Raw genomic sequence first — 23,894 nt, forward strand, 5'->3', positions numbered from 1 at the left:
CTATAGCTGCTGTAATAAATTACCACACATTTAATAACTTCAAACAACACAAATTTATTACCTTACAGTTCTGGAAGTCAGAAGCTTGACATAAGCCTTACTGGGCTGAAACCAAGGTGTCAGCGAAGATGCATTCCTTTCTGAAGTCTCTAGAGGAGAATCTATTTTTCTTGCTTCTAGAGGCTACCTGCATTCCTTAGCAGGTGCCCTCCTTCCATCTTCAAAACTGGTCATGGCCAATCCTTTCCCACATCATACCACCCTGACACAGACTACCTCCTCCTTCCACATTTAAAGACCCTTGTGATTACATTGGGCCCATCCAGATAATGCAGGATACTCTCCCTAGTTTTACAGTCAGCTGTTCAGCAACCTTAATTCTATCTGCTACCTTAATTCACCTTTGCCATATAAAATGTATTCACAGATTCCAAGAATTAGAACATCTTTGGGATGTCATTATTCTGCCTACCTTACTATGAATAGCCCCCATCCCTGCCACCATGGCCACTCTGTATGTGGGCCCATGGAGCAAGAACCAAGGTAGCTGGGAAAAGAAGTTGACATCTACAGAATGGGTCTCGTCCGCCTGATTATTGACAGCCTTCTTCATAATGGATGCTCTCGCAGGGCATTTGTGTGGGTCAGAAATAGCTTCACCACCTGTGCCCATTTCAAGAAGTCCATCCATATATTTCTCCCTTAGACCTCACTGCCAATCTCCCAGTCTTGTCATTTTCGGGTTTCTGACCAGCCAGCAAACTTGTTCGCCACTGATCGCCATCTCTCCTTCCACGCAGAATGGACAGCCGATATAACCCGAAGTTCTACCCTGATGCTCTGAGAGCTTTATCCCTTCATCGATGTCTCGTAGAGACACCCTGAGTGTGGCTTTAATGCAGCAGCTGTCCACTTGTGGCTGGTGCTTACATACCACGCAGACTCACTTGGAAATCGTGTCTGTGTTTTCTCCCCCAACTTGAGGGAGAAGCAGTGAAGCAATAAGAGGAGGTACCATGGGAATTTGAACCACCTGCTCATGCAATTTCCCTGTGCCTTCTGGACTTGCTCAGACCTGATTTCATATATGCCATTTAATAATAGAATGCTACCATGCATGTCCAATTTTATGATTAGCGGGATCAGATAATATCCAGTTTTGGTGGCATGGGTCACTTGGTGTCCACAGTCAGGCCTCCAGTCTCCACCATGTCCAGTTGTGAGCCAGGAGCTGTTTTTATTTTTTTATTTTTTTTTAAAGATTTTATTTATTAGAGACACAGCGAGAGAGGGAACACAAGCAGGGGGAGTGGGAGAGGGAGAAGCAGGCTTCCCTCTGAGCAGGGAGCCCGATGGGGGGCTCCATCCCAGGACCCTGGGATCATGACCTGAGCCCAAGGCAGCCACTTAACGACTGAGCCACCCAGGTGCCCCCAGGAGCTGTTTTTAAATGGAGAATAGTTATTGGCAGAAGAGAATATGAATTAACCTAAAACCCTAAGGGTCTGTAACTGTCCTGCAACTTTCCTGTTGGAGCTTGTCTACACAGCATCTTTTTCGCCATTGTCACTTCCAACTGCCACTTCCAGGGCAGCTTGCTCTGCGGTCTTATGTTGCTGTAGGCCTCACTCGAAATGTGCAGTCTTCCAGGTTTCTCAGTAAATGGGTAGAATAGCACAGCCCAGTGGGATATATGTTGCCTCGAAAATCTAGAACCCCATCAAACATTTTGCCTCTTTCTTTGCAGGGGACAGTATAAGGTTCAGCAACTTGTCTTTTGTTTTATAGGAGATATCTTGACATGCCCCAGACCACCAGATTGCCTAGGAAGTTCACTGACATGACGTGCCTCTGAATTTTTGTGCGATTTATCACCCGTTGGCATACGTATGTTCTACCAAGAATCTAAAGTGCTCCCAATCTACTGCTCACTAGGCCGAATTACCAAAATCTCATCAATATAATGAACCAGCATAGTGTTCTGAACTATATCAAGATGATGGTTGTCACTTTGGACCATGTTACAACAGAAACCCGCAGAATAGACAAAACCCTGAAGTAGTAGAGGGAAGACGTACTGCTGTCTCTGCTATACAAAGGCAGATGATTTCCGATGATCTTTACTTAGTGGAATAGAAAAGAACGCGCCTTGGGTCAAAGATGTACATCAGACTAGGAGCTGTGTTGACTTGTTCCAGTAAAAAAATCCATGTGTAGAACCACAGCTGCAATTGGCATCCTACCTAATCTAGAGCCATTCCCCAAGACCCAACAGGTTTTAGCATCAGCCAAATAAGTGAGGTAAACTGAGGCTTGAGAGGAATGATAATCTCTGCATAGTTCAGATCTTTGATGGCGGCACTAATTTCTGAAATTCCCTGAGGAATACAGTATTGCCTTTGGTTGGCTCCTTTGATGGTGGTGACATTGCAGTTCAGGGGCTTCCATTTGGCCTTTCCATCCCTCAGAGCCTTGTTGAGTCAGGAAACTAGTGGGGGGATTCTTCCAGTTAATTTACAGACACAGGGTCGGTCTGTGGTTCCTTGGACCCACTGGGGCTAAGAATAGATTGAAAGCCTTGAACTCATGACTCCATGCAAGAGAGGAAGTTCAGGAAGCCCCCAGGGTGACCCTGAAGGAATCTGCTCTCTGGTAGTGACAGTGCAGGCGGAGGACCAAGCCCAGGCCCTCACTGTCAAAGTCCCAGGGTTGCAGAGCCAGTGAAATGTGCCACCCCCAAGTATCTTCTGCTAAGGAGAACCCAACACACCCTGAATCTTCCCTGTTGGTGAGGGCAGAATGCCCTGCTTTCGGTCTGAGGAAACCAGCCTTTCCTAGCATAAAAGTCATTCAGTGACTTCATTTGGGGGAGGTTGCCTCACAAGGGATGTTGATTTTCCTCAGAACGCACCCCATCACCTCTCATTGCCTCCAGGCAAATATGAGAAATTTTTCCCCCAGCGTAGCCCAGTTTAAGGCTTTCAATCTGTTTTTTTCCTTTGTGTACGTTTCCTAGGGCCATCAGATGGAGAGTCAGAAGGCCACTCCAGTCTGTAATCACTATTGTCACCATGGTGACCAAGTGCCAGAGCTACTTGATCTCCCAACATCTTCCCCGTCCATCTCTTGCCACCACTGGCCCTAGAGTCAGCGGCTGTGATGTGGCGGGGGGAACCGCAGATTGCCGATGCCCATTACCCCTGTCAAGGAGGCTGCTCAAGCGCCAGTCAAGATGTGGCAGCCACCCAATTTCAGATGTCAGCACCAAGGATCTGTTTCCCAGGGCCATTCTGGTATCAATTCTTGTAGCCATCAGGGCCCTGGATGGAAACAGATCGCATATTTAAAGGGGGTAATTGAAAAGGGTTTGAGGAAGAGACTTTTACAAAGTGGTGGGCAGAGTTGAAGGGGCCAAGAAAGGCTGGTAGCACTCAGGGCTAGCAGCAGCAAGAAGCCTTTGCCACCTGGGGAACAAGAGAAGGTTCCAGAACCTGGTGAGAGCTGTGGCCTTGGGATAGTCAGCTTCCACTGACCAGTGCAGAATGGAGAAAGGTGAAGAGTGAGGCTGTAGAGTGAGCATCTGACACGATGCCCCATTTTACAGAGATACCAAGGCTTAGCTGCCCCCATGCAATTCAGCAGGTAGGCCCAGAGTGTGCAGGCTTGCGTGAGTGTGTGTGTGTGTGTGTGTGTGTTGGTGTGAAGGGAGGGCACAGACCCCTGTCCTGGAAGCACCAGCAGGCTGGTGGGGTAGACACCCACCCTCAGCTTCATTTCCCCATCTGTCACAGAGTCTTCCTAATTTCTACCCACATCATAAGCTCAATAAAAGGATCATGTGAGAGCCAGGAAAGCAACTTTCCATCAGGGAACATTTTTTGAGGACCCACTACAGGCCGAACTGTGTGCTCAGGGGAAGAATGGAGAGGGACTTCAGGAAGGGGGACCCACAAGAATTGAACCCAGGAGCAGGAATCGCTGGACTCCTGGAAGGTGGAAAGTCTGGGGGCTGCAGAGAGAGAGAGAAACAGGCAGCCTTGATCATGCATCTCTGGAACTGTTTCTCCTTCCACGTCCCAGAGAAGCCCCTGAGATGACCCTGCATCAGGAAAGGGGGAAGGGTGGGTCAGAGGTGGCTCCGAAACGAGGTGGCAGGTGGTGAGAGAAGATTGTGCTCGAATGCGGTCTATGCCTGCTGGACTGGCCGTGTGGCCCACAGGACGTCAACCAGACTCTCGGCTCCAGCAGACCACCCGTCCGGGGCCCACTGGCTGGCCATTCCGGCCCGCAGGCCAGCCCACAAATAGCCCCGGTGCCTGGCCTGTTCTGCTGGTCCTTCTCTGCTATAGCGTCTGAATTTGAGCACCAACTGTGTGATGTTAGATGTCTGTTAGTTTAAGCTCAGCTCCGGGAGCAGACAGTTGCTCTGAGGGAATTCACACCGAGAGGGGTGAGGGTGAAGGTCCTCGGCCCCAGTGCCCAGCAGGGCAATTCTCTCGTCCTGGCCACCACCAGAGCTTAGCTTCTTTTATTTCCCATCAAGCCCAGAGGCTGTACCAGTTAGCACACTGGTATTAGAAATGGGCCTCACTGCCGAAAATAGTGGTGTCAAGACATGGGGACTGGCTGGGATGTTATAAAAACAGTCCACCGACCTTGCCTGGACAGCGTCTGCAAATCCAGCCACCAGGGCGCCTGGCAGCCTTAGTGGGTGGGGCATGCGACTCTTGATCTCAGGGTTGTAAAGAGTTCAAGCCCCACAATGGGTGTAGAGATTACTAAAAATATTTTTGTAAATCTTAAAAAAGAAAATGCAGCTACCAGCAGTGGTTGCTGTGAGTCCGGGGGTTGACTGAAAGGGGGCAAGAGGGAATTTCTGGGGTGAGAGAAATATTCCTTAGCTTGATCAGAGTGTTGTCACTTAGGATCCGTGCATATTACTATGTATACATTTTATGTCCGTGTTTTAAAAGTGACATTAAAACATCTTGCCACCGGCCCTGGAGTTCACATTCTGCCTAGTTAATCTCTGCAGCACCCAGCGTTCTGCTGCTGCTGGGGAGGGTTCTGGGAGCCTGGCCGCGTAGCTGTCGGCCCAGTCGTACGAAAGCTCACCACTCTTGCAAAGGTGAGACAGACCGTGGTCTGGTGGAGCAGATGGACACGAGACATGCGCACACATCCATGTATGTGTGCTCAGTGCACTGAAGGAGACAAAGAGAATAATGGGAGGAGTCCTTCAGATCCAGGGGGACCCGAAAGGCTCTCTGAGGGGGTCCCGTGTAAGCTGCAGCTGAAGGGAAAGAAGGCACCAGCTGTGATGAGTCATACGGAGACTGTTCGATCGGAGAGATGGGCAGGACTCTGACATTTCTGAGGACCCAAGAGAAGGCCTTTTGTGGCTGGAGAGAAGGGAGAGAAGCACAGGAGAGCAGGGAGTGATTCTATTTCTATTCTATTCTATTTCAAGTCCCATGATTTAGGCAGGGTAGTTACATTATCTGATGTGTGCTTTGAAAGGATGACTTGGGGCCATGTGGAGAATTGATTGAAGGGGGTCTGGAGTGGAAGAAGAAAGTAAGGAGACTGGACCAGCGTCCCAGGTCAAGGTGACAGTGGCTGGGACTAAGGTGCAGACAGTGCTGATGTGGACGTGTGTCATTTAGAGGACTAATGACAGACCCTGATGGGCCGCATAGAAGACGTGAGAGTAAGGCAGGAATCAAGGAAAACTCCAGCATCCAGGCTCCAGTGGCTGGGGGGGGGGGGGGGGGCTGCTGTTCACGGGCTGAGCTTGAGATGCTGGTGGGAGAGCTGAGCAGACCTATCAAGTAAGTCTTCACAGAGATGATCTGGAGCTCAGGAGGGGCTGGGCTAGAGATGAAATGGTGTGTGTCTTACAGTATCTACATGGCATTAAAAGCCACAGAACCAGATGAACTAACCTAGGGAGAGTGGGTGGGTAGAGAAGGGCCGAGGGCCCACCGCCAGGGGCCCGAGGAACCACTAGTGTTTCCAGTTTGGGTGGAAGAGAGTAAACTGTGCAAGACTGAAGAGGACGGGCCAGAGACTTGGAAGGAAGGTCAGGAGCACATGGTATCATCAAAAAGAGAATATCTCAAGGAGGAGAAAATGGGCAGCAGCGTTGAATGCGGCTGGGACCGTGAGTCTGATGATAATAGAACCTTTTCTATTATCTGCCCATCGGGCAGAAGAACCTGTGACACCACCACCGGGATTCAAGCAGCCAAATCCAGAAGGTGGGGAATTCTGGAACAATGAGCACACGTCTTCAAAAAATAAGTGGCAAGACCAAAAACTAAAAACTAAAACTAAAAAGTAAAAAGAGGATTATTGTAGGTTAAATGAAATGTAAGGACTATATCAACCAAATACAATGAATGAAAAAAAATACAGTGAATGGCTCTTGTTTTGATCTTGATTCAAACAAACCTGCTGCAAAAAGACATTTGTGGAGGGAAATGTGATGATGTATTAGGTAACATTGAGGAATTATTGTTATTTTCGTATTGACAATGCTACTGGGCTCATATTTTAAAAGTCATTGTTGGGGCACCTGGGTGGCTCAGTTGGTTAAGTCTCTGACTCTTGATTTTGGCTCAGGTCATGATCTCAGGGATCATGGAGCCTGCTTGGGATTCTCTCTCTCCCCTCCCTCTGCCCCTCCCCACTCACTCTCTCTAAATAAATATATAAATAAATTAATTAATTAAATAAAATAAAAGTCATTGTCTTAGGAGCACCTGGCTGGCTCAGTCGGTGGAGCATGCAAGCCTTGATCTTGGAGTTGTGAGTTCGAGCCCCATGTTGGGTGTAGAGCTTACTTAAAAATAAAATCTTTAAAAAAAAAAGTCATTGTCTTAGAAATCCATACTGAAGTACTGATTTATTTACTAATGGTATAAATAACTTGGATTTGATTTAAAATGACCAGAAGAATAGAAGAGAAAGAAGTGGTAGGGCAGAGATAGAACACCAACCACACACCGATGTCTGTTGGAGATGAGTGTTTGAGTTCATGGACATTCATTGTATTGTTCTATTTTACTTACGTTTGAAATTTTCCATAATAAAAAAAGTAAAAGAAAGAAAAAATTCAAAAGGAAATGCTTATTGGATTTGGCAAGATGGAAACCAGTAGCCTGACAAGGGAAATCTCAATAAATGAAGCCAGATTGGAGGGGGTTGAGGAGTGGATGGGACACATCGAGTCTAGACTGCACTTTTAAGTTCGTCGTGTTAGGGAGAGGGGATTGAGGCAGTAACTGCAGGAGGTAAAAGTCAAGGGCTTCTGTGATAGGCAGAATTCTAAGATGACCCCCGAGATTCCTGCCTCCTGGTGCTCATGCCTTGTATAATCCCCTCCCCTTGAGTGTGGGCAGAAACTATTATAGAACATCACACCTGTGATTAGGTTACATTATATGGCAAAGGTGAAGGATTTTGCAGATACAATTAAAGTCCCTAATTGGTTGACTTGGAGTTAATCGTAAGGCAGAGTATCCTGGTGGGCCTGACCTAATCAGGTGAGTCCTTAAAAGAAAGAGATTCTACTCCTGGCCTTGAAGAAGCAAACTGCCATGCTGTGAAGAGGGCCACATGGCAGAGAACAGCTGGTGGCTGCTAGGAGCCGAGAATGACTCGCAGGTGACAGAAGAAAGTGGGCACCTCAGCCCTACTACTGCAAGGAGCTGAATCCTGCCACCAACTAGTGAGCCTGGAAGAGGAGCCCGAGCCTCAGAAGAGATCACAGCCTTGCCCAACACTTTGTTTTCAGCCTGGTGAGACCCTGGGCAGAGAGCCCAACGAAAGCATGCTGGACTTCTGGGCAGAGGGCCCAACGAAAGCATGCTGGACTTCTGACCCACCGAAACTGTGGCACAGTCTGTGTTGTTCTAAGCCACTGAGTTTGGGGATGTGTGTGGGTGTGTGGAATAGAAAACCAATACAGATGTCTGTTTTGTTTTATTGGGGAAGATGGGAGATATTAGAGATGGTCCTACGCTGCTGGGAAATGACCCAGTAGGGAAGGAAACACTTTGAGAAAGTAAAAGGGGCAAAGATTCAGAGTCAAACGCCCTGGGGAGAAGCAGGGGCAGCTTGTCCGGAGCGTGCCCAAGCAGGTGGGTTTGCATACATAGTTGGTGGAAGATGAAACTGTGTCGGTGTGAGAGAGGGCTTTAATTGTCTGAGTAAAGAGTGAGGCAAGGTTGGCCAATGAGAATCTATCTAGGAAAGGAGGTAGGGAATCTGAGGAAAAAGGAAAAGGAATGCAATAATCATCTCAAGAGAGTGGAGAAGAAGGAATTCGTTCTTATTAGAAAAACAGTAGAATTTTCCATGTTGGGTTCATTGGATGTTTGAGAATAGGAAACCAGTCAGCCTCGTAGAAATTTGAGCACAGAGACCAAGATGGCTTTTGCCAAGTAAGCAAGACGAAGTGAAAGAGGGGCTAAGGAGTTCATATTTGCAGGGACGTGATTATAATAATGAAACACGGAATCTAGAAGAGATCCAAAGAGAAATAAATTTGAAGGAAGGTAATGGGAACTGAGCTTAGTGACTTAGACACCTCTGTGTGACGCAAGCATTATTAAGCAGGCGTGTATCATTAAGAGAAGGCTAACGTGCTGTAACAAAGATATCGCCAAATACACAGACTTAACAGGATTTTTTTTTTCACGTAACAATCCTGAGATAAGTGGTCCAGATTGTTGGGGCCACTGTGCTCCCTGCAGCCGTTCAGTGACCAGGTCCCTTCCGTCTTGTTGCTCTGACATCCCCCAAGGTGTTGTCTTCATCTTCATTGTCAAAACAGGGTCCACGGTCAGCCCCGAGGGAGGGTAACGGACATGAAAGAGAAAGCAGCTGAAATTTCAAGGTGTGTGTTCAGAGGTGCCGCACATCACTTCTGTTCACATCTGTCGACAGTTGCCCATGATAAAGGCTCCCTCAGCCACACGGGGGAAATGCAGCTGCTACCTGGGCAGCTAGATAACTGTACTAAATGCCAAAGAAGGAGAGAAGAGGTTTTGGTGGACATAGCGGGTATTTTAGAAAACAAACATGGTGATTGTCATAGGTGAAATCATAATTTAATAATTCCCCTTATTTGAACATTACCTGTTATAGCCAATTTTTATGTACTATAATTAGTTTACCAATTTTACATAAGTCTTTGGGAATGAAGTTTCTGGCAAGCATCTTCCTCAAAACATCTTCCTGAAAAGAGCAGACAAGCTGATAATGAATAACCAGGCAAAATCTAAGTGAAGTGAGAGATGGAAGCCAAGCTCTGGAGGTCATTTGCCCACTGGATACACAGGGACTTTGGATTTGTTTGGTCTCACAAAACCCAGGATCTAACCAAGAACGAGAATCTTATACGAGACCCCAAAGGGCCACACTCTCAGTGCAAGGGTGAACCAGAAGAAACTGCCCCTGTACCCCCAGGGGACTGCGAGGAGACCGCCACAGGGTCACAGAGAGCAGGAGAGGAAATCCCATCCCCGAGGAGCTGCATCCTGGAGCCGTACCTTATGCAGAACTGCATGCCGAATTCACATCACCTACTGCAGTCTACAAATATTCAGACTGTAAATTTAGTTTAAAATGATCCTGAGCTTCTAAAGCCCCTAGCACCTGCTAGAAGCAAATGCAAATGCCCTCTGGAGGAATGCACCATCATCCTAAGCCTCAAGAATTTCAACAAATTATGTTTTAAAAAACGTGAACTGTTGGGGTGCCTGGATGGCTTAGTTAAGCATCTGACTTCGGCTCAGGTCATGATCTCGGGGTCCTTGGATCCAGCCCCGCATGTTGCCCGGAATCATGGTCAGGCTCTGCACTCAGTGGGGAGTCTGCTCCTCCCTCTCCTTCTGCCCCTCTCTCCCTGCTCATTTTCTCTCTTTCTCAAATAAATAAATAAAATCTTTTTTTTAATGTGCACTGTTAACCACGCAAGCAAGGGAACAAGCTACTGTGAGTGACCATAAAGGAAAAGATAGATACATTTAATTATGTAAAAATTTAGAAATTCCATAAAGATAATAAAAAGACAAGCCATGCAGTGGAGTAATACTTGAACATATACAACAGCTGATGGAATCTTATCTGGAATATCTAAAGAACTCCAGAAATCAACAAGAAGAAGACAAACCCACCCAATAGAAACATGGGCAAAGAAATTCAATATACACTTCACCAAAAAAAGGAAATCCAAATGGCCAATAAATATATGGAAAAGTCCTTAACTGCATAAAAAAATCAGGAAAGTGCAAAAACTATAATGAAGTATCATATGCAAGGCCGTTGGGTAAAATTTAAAAATCTGGCAAGACCAAGAGTGACAAGGATATGGTACAACAGGAACTCTCAGAGTTGGTGAATGTTAGCCTCACTACTTTGGGGAAAGTGTGGCATTTTCCAGTACAGTGGTGTAAACACTCATACCCTGTGACCCAGCAACATGACTACTGGGAAAATGCCCTAAGAAGTGCATGCACTATATCCCAGGAGACATGCGCAAAAATGTTCAGAGAAGAATGATTTATGTAGCCCCGAACTGAAAACAATCAAAATGCCTATCAATAGTAAAGTGGATAAATAAATGTTGTTATAATTCCACCATGGAATACTAAACAGCAATGAAAATAAACAAACTAAAACCTCACAACAACATAGATTAATGTTATAAACCTAATGCTGAGCAAAAGAAGCAAAACAGAAAAGATATGCGGGGAATTATTCCATCTACGGAAAGATCAAAAAGAGAAAAAGTCCAAGGACGCCTGGGTGGCTCAGTCGTTAAGCGTCTGCCTTCGGCTCAGGTCATGATCCCAGGGTCCTGGGATCAAGCCCCGCCTCGGGCTCCCTGCTCGGCGGGGAGCCTGCTTCTCCCTCTCCCACTCCCCCTGCTTGTGTTCCCTCTCTCGCTGTGTCTCTCTCTGTCAAATAAATAAATTAAATCTTAAAAAAAAGAAAAAGTCCAAACTGTATCCCATATGGATGGATAAACTATAAAGAACGATACAACTATAACACTAGCCAGAGATTACCATAAAAATGCAGGAATGATTACCCTTGAGAGGAAAGGAGGGGATGTGATTGTAAAGGGGTGCTTGTGGATTCTGGTGGGGCTGGCAATAATTTCTTGACTTGGGTGGTGATTACATGGATGTTTGCTTTATAACTATACGTTATATCCTGCAATTATATTTTGTGCACCTTTCTGTACATGAGTTATGTTTCTTTTTTTTTAAAGATTTTATTTATTTATTTGACAGACAGAGACACAGCGAGAGAAGGAACACAAGCAGGGGGAGTGGGAGAGGGAGAAGCAGGCTTCCCGCTGAGCAGGGAAGTCCCGATGTGGGACTCGATCCCAGGACCCTGGGATCATGACCTGAGCCAAAGGCAGACGCTTAACGACTGAGCCACCCAGGCGCCCCTGTACATGAGTTATATTTCACAATCAAGTTTTTCTAAACAGAAAGCAGATATTATGACAAACTTTAAGCCAATATATTTGAAAATTTAGGCAATATGGACAAATTTCTAGAAAACTTTCCAAAACTGAATAAAAAAAAAAGATATCTGAATAGTTCCATAACTAGTAATCTAATGCTATGTAACGATTATGACAAACTTAGCAACTTAAGTTATATACAAGTCACGCCAGACCCAAACTCCGACCTACTGCTATGGACCCTACGGACCGCTTCCAAAAGGTGTTGTGGGGAGGGAGAAACCCAGACCAAACTATTCTCGAGGGCCAGTGGCCGCTGTCCTTCCCTCCAGGAAGAGAGCTGGCCCCAGGGGCTGGAGAGGGAGGGAGGAAAGGCTGGGAGGACTCGGGGTCAGGGGTTACTCTAACTGTCCCAGTCTAGCCCCCACCACCCTCCAGAGGACCCACCAACAGGCTTCTGATCCTATTGGTCCTCTAAGGGCAGGGTTTCTCTCTGGCTCTATCTGCTTCACCTTCCTTTTGCCCATAGCCAGCATCGAAGCTGGAGGATCCATTCATAACTCACCCAAGGAGGGTGAAAATCCTCCACTTACTTTACCGCTGGGTCTGGAGGAAGGTGGTGCCCCAGATGGCCCCACCCCACCTCGGGCCCTCTCCAGATTCCTCCCTATCTCTGTTTAATAGCGGCCTCCATCTCCTTTTCATAGTCAAGGACAACCCCCTAGCCAACACCAAAACCCACTTTATGATCCTTTTCTCAGTGGCCGGTGACAGTCTCAGCTTCCACTTCAGAGGAATCACTTTTGCATCTCTCTCTCTTTTTTTTTTTAAGATTTATTTATTTAGGGGCACCCGGGTGGCTCAGTTGGTTAAACGTCTGCCTTCGCCTCAGGTTATGATCCCAGGGTCCTGGGATGGAGCCCCGCATGGGGCTCCCTGCTCAGCGGGGAGCCTGCTTCTCTTTCTCCCTCTGCTTCTCCCCCCAGCTTGTGCTCTCTGTCTCTCTCCCAAATAAATAAAATCTTAAAAAAAAAAAAAAAGATTTACTTATTTATTTGAGAAAGAGAGAGCACATGCACGAGCAGAGGGAGGGACAGAGGGAGAGAGAGAGAAAAATCTCCAAGCAGACTCCCCACTGAGCACGGAGCCCCAGGCATGACGACGCAGGGCTGATCCCAGGACCCTGAGATCATGACCTGAGCTGAAACCAAGAGCCTGCTGCTTAACCCACTAAGCCACCCAGGCGCCCCCACTTGTGCATCTCTTGATAGACCCGGTTCTTCCCCTGGGTACTAAGTATGGACCACTCCGACCTCCCCCAACTGGCTCCCAGCCCCACATATCTGACTCCAGGAGAGCTAGCACCCCGAGTTGTTACTAGCTCAGCGCACACTCCACAACCTGCAGACTGGCGGGCCCCACAAGGTGCTGTCTCTCAGCTCACGCCACAGCAGTAGAAACTTCCACCATGCTTTACGGCCACCTAGTCCCGGGTGATGGGCACAAGGAAAGACCACTGCATCCCCCGGGCACTGGCCTATTGGTGCACGTCTTTGGTCCTCACAGAAACATGAACTTCGTGGGAGACAAGCTGTGTTAGATAATGTCAGCGAGGGGCATTCAGTGAGTTTGTGAATGGAGGTGCAGAGAGAGCAGAGGAGGGTGCGACAGCAAACCCAGTCCTGCAATAAGGATCTGCTGCCAGTGGGCAAACTGCTGTCCCTCCATCGACTAGGTTTTTGACCAGCTGTGGCTCATGGGAGACGCAGAACTCAGGACATCGCCGTGTAACAGTTTGTCCTCTTCTTGGGAAGCAGATGGGATTAACAAACTGTGACTTTAAGCAAGTTATAGCAGAAGATAAATTATACATATTGCATCAAGGGGAAAAGAACATGTGATGTTTGCAAAATTCTTACGGGAATTTGTCCTTGTCCTGGAAAAAAAAAAAAAAATGCTGGCTTGCTGTTTAACATTTCTATTAGAAAGTTGAAGCTCTTTGTGCCTCAAATAAGGGAAGAAAGTCATGCTGGGATGTCACCTCTGAAGCTGCCTCAAATGGGGAGGAGTCACAACCCAGCTCTGCCCAGTTCTGTCCCCAGGGGATAATAGGCAAATGTTGCTCAGCATTATCCTAGATCAGAATAATGGGACAGGAAAAAGCCTGTGAATGGTTTGTAGCTCTTGTCCTAAAATATACGTCTCATTGCAATTAGCAGTATCAAAGGTAAGGCCCAGCTGAGGCTGAGAGATCTTGAATTTTTTCAAGTCCCAAAAACAGAGAAGGGAAGATGGGATTAAGAGCTTCCTTCCTTCCTTTTTTTTTTTTTTAAGATTTTATTTATTTATTTATTTATTTGAGAGAGAGAGAGAGAGAGAAGAGTGAGAAACAGCATGAGAGGGGAGAGGGGGGAGGGTCAGAGGGAGAAGCAGACTCCCCGCTAAGCCAGGAGCCCGATGTGGGACTCGATCCCAGGACCCCGGGATCATGACATGAGCCGAAGGCAGACGCTTAACCGACTGAGCCACCCAGGCGCCCCTAAGAGTTTCCTTTCGAGGGGAGTTCTTTGGAGGACAGTCACTCGGGACAAGCGCTCTCTCGCCACCTGGGCCCGTTCTGACCCCAGAGGACCTGCTCATGGCCCATCCTCCGATGTCTCTCCTTCCAAGGCCCTGCCCACCGGGCCCAACCCCTGGCCCCCACCCAGAGCTGACACAGAGCCTGACCTCAGGCCGCCTCTCCGTCCGTGCCAAATGGACAACAAGCTGTAGTACTGGGAGTTCTGGAAGGGCTTCCCGTCCCTGGCGTGGCCGGCAACGGGCACCAGTGCTGCAGCGATCGATTTCTGGCTGGGGCTGGTTGCCTGCGGAACCATCTGTTAACAGGCTGTGGAGAGAGCTCAGAATTGTCTGAGAAATGACCTCGAAGGCTCATCCTGGGTTGCCTGGCAACTAGCAAGCCGGGACCGCTGGCTCCCTGTCCCTGACGGAGGGGCTGTGCCCGAGCTCAACCTCCTGTGGGATGGGGGGGGCACAGGCTCCCCCTCCACCCCCCGCCCGCCCCCCACCCATCCCCCGGCTTCCAAGCCATCACTTTCCCAGATAGCTGACACTTAAGTACCCATTGCTTAGCGTTCATTCCCCTCACTCCATCGCCCCCAAGGTCATTCTCATACTCGCCTTTGGAAAGGGAGAACATGGCAGGGGAACAGGGTCCCTCTGCCCCATGGTGTCTTCAGCCTCACACAGGGACCCCGTGCCCACTGGCACTCTGCCTGTGAGCCCCAGCCTTCACTGAGTATTGCTGCCCGGGTCCCCCGAGCTCTCTGCTTGGCCCAGGCTCAAGCGAGCGTTCGATCTTTGGGCAACTGGTCGTGGGACCTGCGGCTGAGGTGTGAGGGAAGGGAGGGGTGGCTGGAAGCCCGGGAAGGGACCCTGCGGAATGAGATGCCTGCTCAGCGGCTCACCCAGGCTTCAGGACGTGCCTGGGCCCAGCCCTTCTCCCATGTGTGCCTTCTCCCCTTGACGACAGATGCTGCTGGGCGCACCTGACTTTGTGGCAAGGTCAGACAGCACTCAGCTCTCATCACATGGTCCCCAGGTGCCTCGTGTCAGGCTTTCAGTCTCCCCCGGGGCCCCAACAGCTTATGAAAGGCCTGAGCTGTTTCTCAGAAGGAGAATAGTGGCTTGCCGAAGAGGGCACCGCTTTGCACTAAAATCCTGGCTCCTGAGCTGAGATTTGCCTCCTGGGGCTTGTCCCAGGCTCCATGAGAGCTCTCAATATGCCATAGACACTCGGGTTTCAGAGGACTCCAGCTTTGGAGCAACTGCCATGTGTAAGAGCAGCTGCCCGCCCCCCCCCCCCCACCATCCAAGACTCTAGGGGACACAGCTGCTTCCAGGGAGAGACCTGCACACCATCTGCCTGGGGGGGGGGGATGCGGATTCCCGGAAGGCCAGACTCTTGACCCCTCCTCTCAAGCCCCCTCCTCCCCAGAAGCCCGTTGTGTTAGGCCCCTGAGTTCTACCTGCCTTTACTTCCACCCAAAGGTTCAGAATGGACTCCTGATTTTCTTAAGACTTGCAAGAAGAAGCAGAATGATAGGGTGTGTTCCCACCTGAGCGTATGTCAGAAGCCTCTGGGTGAGCAGCTTGCTTAAAATAGAATTGCCCAGGCCCCAACTCTAGAGAGCCTAAATCAGCAGGACTGAAGTGGGACTTGGAACCCTGTATTGTACCCAAGCTCCCCACCCTCTGATTCTGATTCAGGTATTCTGCCATCTATGTTTGTGGAGTGCCTCGGGGTCAGGCAAGCTTGGGTCCAAACCCCAGTTCTGTTCCTGTGTGAGTTTGGAATCATTTCAGTTAGGAGTGATGGATATCCAAAATAACAGGGGTCTTGGGGAACTTGGCTGGTGCGACCCTTGATCTCGGGGTCATGAGTTCAAGCCCCACGTTGGGTGTAGACTGTAGACTTTACTTAAAAAAATAAATAAAATCTTTAAAAAAAATTAAAAAGGGGGTCTAAATAAGACAGAAGTTTACTTAAACTTCTGTCATGTGAATGTCTGGAAATGTAAGTCCAAGATGGTATGGTGGTACCACAATCATTAAGGACCTAGATTTTTGCTCCAAAATCCTCCACATTTGGCTTTTGCCTGATGGTCCAAAATAGCTGCTCCAGCTCCAGCCATCATGCCTATGTTTCATCTAGCAGGAAAGAGGAAAGAGGAGAAGAAAGGCACAATCTTTCCACTTAAGGGTAGTTCCTGAAAGTTGTGCATACCACTTCTACTTACATTCCACTGGTCATAAGGCTAGATGTGCTAGAAGGGAGGAGAGAAAATGTAGATATTTATTTGAGTGTTGGTAAATGGTGGTTTAAGGCACAGAAAGAGTGTCCAAAGGAGCTGAAACAGAGGGAGAGGGTGGTGGAAGTGAAAGATAAAATCAGCTAACATCAATTGTATACGTACTGAATGCCTGTCACCATTCTAAGCACTTCTCATGTAACCATGAGTTGAATTCTTCCAACAATCCTGTGAGGTAGGTCCTACTATTCCTTGGTTGTCACACACCCACCCCAAACCACACAGATTGAGAGATTAGCCTTGCCTGCTTACTCCCTGACTGACTCTGAGTGAGTTCAGTGCCAGCAAAAGGGAATAGGAGAACCATATGTGCTTAGCTAAGACCACAGTTTACCACACCCTCCTTCTCCCCAGACCAGGGTACATCACCCCCCAAAACCTTGAAAAGTCAGACCTCTGCCAGCCAGGAAGAAAGTGTACATGTCTTCTTGACGTCTCTAAACCACGTGTCAGCCGGGGTGCCCCCTAAGACTAAAGTTTTGCTCAAACCCCATCTTGTGCTCTGTGGACATGTTTAGGGGTTTCTAGCTCTGGCTTCTTCTTTCTGCTGAAGTGTTTTGTCTGTGGGTATTTGGAACCTGGAGCAATTGCTGGACTCCAGCACCTCCAGGGAAATTTGCTGTGGGCACAGTGCTGGGCACAAAGTAGATGGTCAGTAAATACTTGTTGAAAAATAATAACCATCATTTGAATAAGTGTTCACCATGTGCCAGGCACTGTGCTAAGAGCTTTACTAATATCATGCCTTTTCTGGTATAGATGTTCATTTTACCAAAGAAGGCACTGAGCCTCACAAAGGGAGGGTACTTGCCAAAGGTCTCACGCCTGGTATGTATGTGGCAGAGCTAGGATTTGAAGCCACAAATTTTTCATCATAATGCTCAGATGTCTACAGCCTCGAAGAGCCACCCTTCTCTACTCACACGTATCACGGATGTCCCAGGAGCTTGGGGGCGAGGCTGCTGGTTCTGTGGACAGACCCCTGCAAGAATGAGTTCTGTGTGGGCTTCTGAGGATTCCAACCACTGCTGGATACTCCTGACCATCTTCTCTGTCTCCTCCCCCGGTTCCCCAGCCCCTGACCTGAGTGATCCTGCACAGCACAGAACAGAGGCCATTTTTACTGTGGAGCGAGGGAGGGAGGGAAGGACGGGCCTTTCATCCACAGGGCACCTGGAAACAATTTCTAGAAAAGCAACATAGTACAGAGTTGAGAGGCTGGACTCCAGCCTGACACTCCTCTGCTTCCTGACCTTGGCCAGGCTAGTAAGGATTAAATGAGTTAATACACATCATATAAAGCACCGAGAAAGGGGCCAGCATGCTATCAACAGTCTCCCAGGGTCCAGCCATCATTATGACTATTTTGGCTAAAATCGGTACCAGCGGAAGCCAACCAGCCGGAGAGGACTGAGTTCTGGCCCCTCTTCCTTCTTTTTATACATAATAAAAATAAAACTTCCTTTTAAATAGGAAGTAATACATTATCAACTGGTAGAAAGTGTAAAAATTCAGATTAAAAAAAAAGTCACCTACAATCCCACTCTCCAAAGATCATCTTTCCATTCTTCTTTTTAACGAGTATCATGGTGATCTGGGTGCTGTTTGTTTTCTTCCCCAGAGGGATCTGTGGTCCTCCCAGCCCCATCAGCCTCTGAGTCAGCCTGGTCCCAAACAGTCACTCGAGCCTCCGGCTTTCCTCATGGTGGGGGGCGAAGTTTCAGAGACAAGAGAAAGAGGCTGAGGAGCAGACAGGCAAGTGCCTCCAGCTCATCCTCGGCCACCTGGAGAATTTTATGAACAAAGTGTTTCTGTGACTTTTTTTTCTTTTCCGTGATTTTTAAAAGGCAAATCAGAACTGCCACCCCTGCTTACAATCTTTCAAAAGCTTCTTGTTGCACTTAGCCAAAGGCCAAGATCTCCAATGCCGAGACCTGGTGGCCTGAGTCTGAATCCTGAATTCAAATTATTTATTTATTTATTTATTTCTAAAGATTTTATTTATTTGACAGAGAGAGCACTAGCAGAGGGAGAGAGAGGGAGAAGCAGGCTCCCCGCTGAGCAAGGAGCCCGATGCGGGACTCGATCCCAGTACCCTGGGATCATGACCTGGGCCGAAGGCAGCCGCTAAACTGACCGAGCCACCCAGGCGTCCCTCCAAGTTATTTAAACCTCTCTGTGCCTCTGTTTCTTCATCTATAAAATGGGCACAATGAAATCTGTGTCCTAGAACTGTTAATGAGGTGAAATGTGCTACGTGCTTAGGACAGCACCTGGCCTGTGGAAAGCCGTTGGTAAATGGCAGCAACTATTACTATTATAATTTTCTCCTTTCTTCCCTTTGCCGTCTACCCAAGGACACACGCCCACAGCCTGACTGCGGAGCCCCCACTTTTAAGCCCTAAGTACCCCCTCTACATGGCCTCTGACAGCATCCAAAATCGAAAGGGCAGAGCAAGCTTTCTCAGATGTCTTTCTGGTTTTATGAGGGATGGTGGTTTTTCCAGAGCCCCCTTCTGTCTCATCAAGCAGAACGGGGTCCCACACCTGCCCCTCAAAGACTAACTGGCAGAGAGGAATGAGAACACCCTGGTTACAGAACGCCTGAATGAAATCGGGCTTCCGTTATCTTTGACCGCTTCTCAAACTCCAGGTGCGTCAGAATCCGCCGGAGCGGAGCGTTAGTTAAAACTCAGATTTCTGGGCCCCACCCCCCAGGCTTGATGAGGTAGGCATGAGGGGGGGTCAGGAATTTGCATTCTCACCAGTTTCCAGATGCTGCTGGTCCGGGGACCACACTTGGAGAATCTCGGCACAGAGAAGGATCTGTGTGGGCCCCCAGGATGTAACCCAGTGTCCACCTGCCGTCTCGGCCCCTGGAGACTGAGACAGGTGTGTGCAAACCCTGTGGCCGTGGCCGTGCAAAGGCCTCCTGGAGATTTCTGCCGGTCCTCAGGGCGGATGTTCTCATGGCCACTGTCCTGCTTCTGATTTCTTGCAGCCGTTGCCTTTATTTCTACCCTGGAATTGACCCAAATGAGAGAAAAGGGATGAGAATATTTTCCTCGGCTCCCGGAGCAGTCATGGGTACAAGCTGTTGTGTGACTTACTGATGACAAGCACACCACGGAAAGTAGCTCAAGAGACATTCTGTTCCTAAAAGCCCCGCGCCACCTGACCCTGGGGTTCCTGTGTTCTCATGGGTCCTTTACTCCATGTAGGGCCAGCCAGCTCCTGTCCCTTCCTCCTCTCCTACATCCCCCTCCCCCCAGCTGCCTCTGAGGCAACCAGAACGAGCAGCTCCCTCCACCCCAATTCCCCTCTGTCAGGCCTGTGGCCAAACCCCCACCCCCACCCCTGCACAGAGGGCCCAGGGCAGAAGAGTCATCTTGTGGCATAGTGTGAGGGAGGACAATGAGGCTGAGCCCCCCTGCTGGGGAAAAGGGGTACTTCTTATCTTAGCGAACCCTGAGCGTGGACAGGCGACAGACAAGGCTTGGGTCTGGGTCCATCCCTGGGAGTTTGGGTGGGGGTGCATGGGGGCTAGGGTGGGACTCTGGCTGCCTCCTCATGAGCTGGAGCGGGGACTGGGTTTCCCTTCTGAGCTATCCTGGTCCTGAGATGATTCTAGGAACACTGGTGGGGGGGGATGCTGGGACTTCTGCAAAAGTATGGCAGGGGATCTCCCCCTCTTCTCCTTCAGCTCTGAAAACCACCCACAACAGGCTCCTGAAAGGAGTCTCTGAAGCTTTTGAGCCTCAGAGGCAGAGAACCTGCGAGCCAGGCAGAGGAACCTGTGAAGGCCTCCAGAGGCATCGGTTTGAAGGACAGCATTTTAGAAAACTCTAGAAGGACAGTGTCTTTCTAATGCAGCTTGATTTTACCTCCCCAGGTTCTGGAAAAGTGGCTGTGTCCTTCACTGTGAACTTTGAGGGTGTTTAGGCAGGTCCTGACACGGGGAGGACTCTCTTGGCTGTCAGCTTGTTCTGAAATTTGAATTTCCGATGCACCTGGAGGAGTCCAGAAGGGGACCATTGTTATTTATAACCACAGCTTCCTTCTCAAGAGAGTAAATCCTGCTTCATTAAATAAAAGGCCCCTTTGTTCTGAGGCCTCTTTTTGGGTCTGGTCCGGCAGAGACAGCCTGGTAGCCAGTGGGGGGGAGAAGGCGGGGCTGGGAGGCCCAAGTGCCCCCACTGCTGGGTGTCACGTGAGGATTGGGAGCCCCTGGGGCATCGTGGTGGCGGGAGCTGTGCAGGCAGCCGGGTGGAAGATAAGGTGCTGAGGGGCTGGCGGCTGGGAGGGGTGGGGGCGGGGGTGGGTGGGAGGGAGGAGGGGGGGGATGCCTGGTGGCCACAGCCTTTTAAGAACAGGAATGTCCCAGTGCCACTTTCAGTCGTGTGCTGAGCAGCGCAACAACTTCCTCAAACTGACACATCTTCTGTGAAATTCGGCTCACAGAGCAGCCTGGTATTCCTGGTTTCTTGGGAGAAGAAATGGGCTGCATCCTATGTTTGCGTCAATTCCAGGGCAGAAATAAAGGGAACAGCTGCTAGAATTCAGCAGCAGCAGGAAGGCAGAGCCACACAATTGAAGCCTGAGACTTTGCAGAAGTCGTGTGGAGGGTGAGGGATGGGGTCTGAGCCAACCTTATTTCAAGCTGGGAGCCTCCAGCTAAGCCTGGCTTCCGCCCGGGGGGCAGACGTTTGCCCCCTGCTTCCTCCCTAAAAGAAGCCCCTTTTGTTCAGGTGTGAGGGCGGTGTGCCCACCTCCAGGGGATGAGGACTGGTCCGTGTGTGTCCCCACTCCCCTCTGCGGTGACTGGGTCGGTACATACGTGACCCTGTTCTGGCCAATGAGACAGAAGGGGAGGTGGGTTGGGGGCTTCTGGGAAGGATTTCCCTCTCTAATAAAAGCAGAGCTCGCCCTTTGAAGGCAAGCCCTGCCCCAGCTTTCCTTTTCCTGGGCTGCTGTCTGCAGCAGAGGGGCCTAGTCGATAAAAGGGGGGGGGCTCCAGAGTCGGGGTAAAAGCAGGACTTTGCATCTAATGAGCTGTGCGGTCCTGAATGAGTTACCCCGTCTTCCTCCTCTGCAAAATGACAGTCGGAATGGCACCTTCCTCATAGGGTTGTTGTGAAGATCAAGTGAGTGAGCACACCTAAAATGTCCGCATAGTTCGGACACGTGGTGAGCACTCGATACATGAGAGCTATTATTACTATTTTTGTCATCTGTGGATATGATGCTTGGAGCTACGGTACCATCTTTCAGCCATGAAGGAGGGACCCTGACACGGAAGATGGGAGGGCAGAGAGAAGGAAGGGTATTAATTCAAACTGGCTTACCTCAAGACCTCTTAAGAGAATAAAATCCCCAACTCTTCAGGCAAATTTTAGTTGAGTGTTGTTACTTGCAGCCTAAAGCATCCTAGCCAATTCATATATAAAAGCTGGATGCCCATTACTGATTTAGAATGAGAAATAAAACCACTTGGTCTGAGAGACACTCATACGTATTGATGAGAATATTCACCTTGGAGGCAGACCATGGCATTGACTGCTAGTTATTCTCAAATATTTTGTTTCTCCTTTCTTTAATAAGAAGAACTGCCATATTTTAACTGGGTACATGCTACTTGGCTAGAAACTACATTTCCCAGGCTCCTTTGCAACTAGGGGAGGCCATATGCCCAGGTTCTAGCCAAAGGAATATGAATAGAGGTGATGTGTGCCCCTTTTGGGTTTTGCCCTTAAAAGGATTGGGCATGCTCTCCCTCATTCTTATCTCTTCTTGCTGGTGGGAAGATAGCAAGAACTGGAGCAATCACCTTGGATCCAGAAATGGAAGAGCCATTCTGAAGGTGGACAGAGTTGCCCCACCAGCCCAGAACCACCTACTTCTGACCTCTTATATACAAGAAAAATAAACAATCTTATTTAAGCCACTGTAGTTTTGGATGCTTCACTATAGCAGATCTACACGAGGCTCCAGAATATCAAGTGGAAACAGCAGCACAGAAACATTGTTCCGTGACTCTAACTATGACTCTATGTATCAGTTAGCTGTTGCTGCATAATTAACCACCCAGTATGTAGGACTTAAAACAATGATTTATTATTTCTTATGACTCTGTAGGCTGGCTGCATTCTTCTGCTGATTTTTCCAGGGCTTCCTTCTGCAACTGCATTCAGTTGGAGGAATGGACAGGGCTGGGTTCAGCTGGGACATTGGGGATGGCTAGACTCCCCCTCCATCCCCAAAGAAGATAGTCCAGGCTAGGTTTCCTCACATGGTGTTTCCATGAGCATTCTGAGAAAGCCTCAAAGCACAAGCACTCATCAGGCCCCTGTTTTTGTCTTGGTTGCTGATACTTCACTGGCCAAAGCAATTCACGTGGCCAAGCTCAGCATCCCTGTGGGAGGGGCCTACACAAGGGTGCAGATATTAGGAGGCTTGATTCATTGGGCCATTTGGATAACAATCAACCTCACCCTATTGTGCCCCATGAATTTTGGAAGCTCATTATGGGTAATTAGAAATCCTAGTACAGTGTTCATTAGGCCCATCTGCACAGGGACTAATAACCCCCTAGGAACTGGGACAATTAAAATTCATTCCTTTATTTGGTTATTTATCACCTACCTCCAGAAAAGGGTTTCAGGTTGTTTATGTAAATACAAAAGATTTTTAAATGACAAAATAAAATTTAAAATGAGTATTGGAAAGAATCAGAAGGAAAATGAAGGTAGAAAAAAAACCTAGAAAAGATGGTGTCAGGAATAGGGTCAGAATAAGAGGTGTGTGTCCCGCGGGCCCATGCTGCTGAGAGGGACAAGAGGGTCACTGGAGAGTGCCTGACAAGATCAAGGAGATGGCCAGGGAATGGGGCTGCGGGGAGCTGGGATGAGGCTACCTCCCTAGCACTCGAAGGTGGTGCTTCTCACCCTTTGCTGCGTATTAGGATCGCCTGTGGAGTGGGTTTAAATACAGATTCTGAGGCCCAATCCCCAGAACCTGGATTTTTAACAAGCTTCCCAGGTGATTCTGAAGTAGGTGGTCTTTGAACCACATTTTGAAGTGAATTTAAAGCTCATAAGCTGGTGCCAGCTTCTAGGCAGGATATTCAGAGGGTAAGAATAAGCAAGAGAAAAGTCTCTTGAATGAGTGAATGGCTGTCAGAGTCCCAGGAAGATTCCAGAAAGGGGAAAGGGATCCTATGTGATTTGGGAGCTTTCTAATTTTTCAGATACTTTGTTTCTGCATAGAACAGACCTCTGCCCTGAATCGATATCTCCTCGTGGGTCTCGGGCCTCAGCAATATTACCCCCCCCAGGACCCGTTCTCATCAAAACCCGCCATGGCAGGGATCCCACCCCGTTCCCCGGCCACTGCTGGTTGGACTGGGGTGGGCACCTGACTCCAGCTGAATTAATCAATTTTCTGTGCTAGGAAATTGGACTGGTAAGGGTCTTTGATGCCGTGTCCGTTGACGGCTGTGTTCCACAGCGACAGCCCACAAAACCCTGCTGTTGAGG

At 48.8% G+C, this 23,894-nt stretch overlaps 1 long non-coding RNA gene across 2 annotated transcripts; it reads right to left on the reverse strand.

Moving 5' to 3' along the window:
* Positions 1 to 6,888: 6,888 nt before the first annotated feature.
* LOC118550985 (uncharacterized) lies at positions 6,889 to 19,452 on the reverse strand. 2 transcript variants are annotated; one of them, XR_013448316.1, is made up of 5 exons: positions 19,125 to 19,452; positions 17,896 to 18,143; positions 17,443 to 17,545; positions 17,283 to 17,341; positions 6,889 to 9,024 (listed from the first exon to the last, which is right to left on the reverse strand). It is a non-coding gene; the product is annotated as an uncharacterized LOC118550985 (long non-coding RNA). The 2 variants fall into 2 exon arrangements; XR_013448315.1 differs by having other exon boundaries at positions 17,283 to 17,545.
* Positions 19,453 to 23,894: the final 4,442 nt, after the last annotated feature.

The sequence above is a fragment of the Halichoerus grypus genome, chromosome 5, assembly GCF_964656455.1.
Source record: "Halichoerus grypus chromosome 5, mHalGry1.hap1.1, whole genome shotgun sequence".
Classification (NCBI taxonomy): Eukaryota; Metazoa; Chordata; class Mammalia; order Carnivora; family Phocidae; genus Halichoerus; species Halichoerus grypus.